Source organism: Balaenoptera ricei, chromosome 5 (genome assembly GCF_028023285.1).
Source record: "Balaenoptera ricei isolate mBalRic1 chromosome 5, mBalRic1.hap2, whole genome shotgun sequence".
Classification (NCBI taxonomy): Eukaryota; Metazoa; Chordata; class Mammalia; order Artiodactyla; family Balaenopteridae; genus Balaenoptera; species Balaenoptera ricei.
The window spans coordinates 93,156,272-93,159,611 of NC_082643.1; the positions used below are offsets into that span (position 1 = coordinate 93,156,272).

At 38.2% G+C, this 3,340-nt stretch overlaps 1 pseudogene; it reads left to right on the forward strand.

The window, feature by feature from the left end:
• The first annotated feature begins 1,730 nt into the window (after nucleotides 1–1,730).
• LOC132366568 (protein N-lysine methyltransferase METTL21A-like) lies at nucleotides 1,731–2,665 on the forward strand (annotated as a pseudogene).
• The last annotated feature ends 675 nt before the right edge of the window (nucleotides 2,666–3,340 follow it).

Genomic DNA, 3,340 nt, shown 5'->3' on the forward strand with positions numbered 1-3,340 from the left:
AAAATGCATAAGAAGCATGTCCCATTCATCTTAATTAGACAATATGCTTGTCACAATTATTTGCTTTATATTTTCATTTTTCATGAACATTTTGAGAATATCCATTGATGCTATTAAAATCAACTTTCCCCTTGGTTTGTAGTTCTCTGATCTCAGTGCCACAGCTCTCCTGAGGCACTACCCAGGATTTCTCACCTGACCCTCTGCCAATGCCTGGCTGTTAGATCTGTTCTGGAGCTAAGAACAGCTACAAAAAAATGACTGCATGTATTTTCATGTTCTCAACAGTGTTCTTGCTTTCTTTGTGATTCAGATTTCAAAATTTGCCCACTCTCAAGTACTGCACACAGCTATGGGTGTGAGATAATAGATACTGGCTGACAGAATATCAAATTCTAGAGCTGCAAGAGGTTTTCAAAATTATCCCTTCCAATTTTTTCCAAACTCAATCATTTGGAATAATTTTCCAAACTCACCACTTTCACCACATTGCACCAACCATTCACATACTATTATTTTTTCCTGTAAATGTATTTACATTTTTACTCATATACTTTGAGGAACGTATATATTGCTATTACAAATAGAAAACTAGTTGAATCTGCCATAATTGAAGATGATAATGCAAATGAATATAACCAAAACAAAATGATATTAATAGATTCTAACTTGATGTTTTTGCTTGCCTGAAGCTCAGGGCCTGAGGTTCACTCACTCTGTTAGAAAAGTAAATTCTCAAGTTTGAGATTACCAGGATCAAATGGAAGGTTTCTCCTTGAACCATAAGGATTAGAAGAAAGTTGTAAAGGTATAAATGCCTCCACCATGTCATCCAGTAGACTGCACCTTTGAGGCATCACTAATCACTTTGGTATTTTCAGTGGCATGGAACACTTGCTTGGGAAGCATTTACTATTCCTTTCCCCTCATCAAAGACACACTTATTGAGTATACCTTGTGCCCAAATCTTGGTTTCTAATACCATTTCTGATAAAAGAAACCAGGGCTTCTTGGTGATTCTAGGACTGAGATAGAAAATATACAAAATTAGCCTAGAGCATCATGTAGTGCCAGAAAGTAAGGATATTCTGAAAAAAAGAAAATCAAACCACGATGATGGGGTATGTCAAAGGGACACAGGAGCCAATCAAAAGAGCTTCCAATGGTCAAAGTTGGAACAATTTGAACAATAAAGTCAAGTAGTATTGGATTATAAAGAAAAGCATAGAATAAATAACCATAAGTCCATGCTGATAAAAAAGGAATAACTGAGTAAATGAGGAAGAAGAGACAAATCTCCCAAGTAGAAGACTTCCAAATCATTTATGTAGATACTTCATCCTCAGCAAGGTGGAGTAAAACCAACATTCCTTAAGTGCAGATTGAGCACAGTGACTTCTTTCATGGTATGGAAAAGAAGAAAACTTTACAGTGGAGAAACCTTACAAACATTACCTCAGCAACAGTGATCAAGGTCAATAACAACAGTGATAAGTCATTTTGATAATATGTGCCCTTGATATGATGTGATGAAAATACCACAACCCCAGGATAATTATGACAAAACATCAGACAAATCCCAATAAGGGGACACTCTACAAAACATCTGACTAGTATTACTCAAAACTGTCAAGGGCATCAAGAGCAAAGGAAATATGAGACATGACAACAAAATGTAATGTGGTATCCTGGATAGGAAACTGGAATCAAAAAAGAAAGAAAAGGGAGCCGTAAGTGGAGGCGAGGTGGTGCCGTGGGCCTTAGGGTGTGGCGGGCCAGCGCCGCTGGAGGGGGGCTCCTCTCCAAGCTCCCGCCCCTACCTCGCCTGTTCCCGCAGCTCCGGAGCTCGCGGGAAGGACCTTTGAGCGAGCAGAGAGCTGGGCGCGGGCGAGATGGCCCTGGTGCCCTATGAGGAGACCGCGGAAATGGGGCTGCAGAGATTTCACAAGCCTCTTGCCACCTTCTCCTTGGCAAACCACACCATACAGATCCGGCAAGACTGGAAACAACTGGGAGTCTCAGCGGTGGTTTGGGACGCGGTGCTCATGTGACTATCACGGATCGAAAAGTAGCATTAGAGTTTCTTAAATCAAACGTTCAAGCCAACTTACCTCCCCATATCCAGCCCAGAGCTGTTGTTAAGGAGCTGACTTGGGGACAGAATTTGGGGAGTTTTTCACCTGGAGAATTTGACCTGATACTTGGAGCTGATATCATATATTTAGAAGAAACATTCACAGATCTTCTTCAAACATTGGAACATCCCTGTAGCAACCACTCTGTGATTCTTTTAGCTTGCCGAATTCGCTATGAACGGGATCACAACTTCTTAGCGATGCTTGAGAGGCAATTTACTGTGAGTAAGGTTCACTATGATCCTGAAAAAGATGTACGTATTTACAAAGCACAGAGGAGAAGCCTGAGGGAGGACTTATAGTTGGCTATAATTTATAAGAATGTTGTCACTGAGTGTGTCAATTAAGGTCTTAGACTGGGAATATAACCATATGTAATGAAATGGCTTACTGTACAAAAAGTCTAACCAAAGGTTCTCAAAAGGCAAAGCAAATGTGCAGTTTTAAAACAAAGCAGCACTTTGTCCCATTGCTGTGACTTTTTAGTTATGTTTTACTCGCTCTGAAATTCAATTAACATTAAAGGAAAGTGTGCGAAAAAAAAAATAAAAAAAATAAAAAAAAAAATAAAAAAAAAAGAAAGAAAAAAAAAGGACATTAGATAAAAACTAAGGAAATTTGAATAAAGTATGGATTTTGAATAAAGTATGGAACCAATAATGTATTTGTTCATTAATTGTAACACTGTACCATGCTAATGTAGATGTTAATAATAAGGGAAACTGGGTGTGGGATATATAAGAACTATTTGTTCTCTTAATTTTTCTGTAAATCTAAAACTCTTCTAAAAAATAAAGTTTATTTTTAAAATATGCATTTATTTGTCCATTTAACACATATTTTTCAAATGTCTAATAGATGCCAAGGTCCAAGCTAGATGCAAGGGGCACAAGATGGTAGTTGCCCTCATGGAAATAACTAACACACAAAAAAATTAAGTGGCTCATCCAAAGTCATATAGCTGGGAAGGAAGAATTGCCTCCAAACCCATGATTTTGCCACTCAACCTTAGCAGCCTACTTTCTTCCATATTCTGACATATTCAAGAAGATATTCCTTGTTGAGTTATTGTATGTAAATGAACCTGAATCAATCAGCAAATGTTTATTAAAAATGTATCTTGTTCCTAGGACAAAGCTACCTGCTGAAAATTAAAAAGGGAACCAGTGGTCTCTGTCCCCAGCGAGTATGTTCTTTCTGTGACT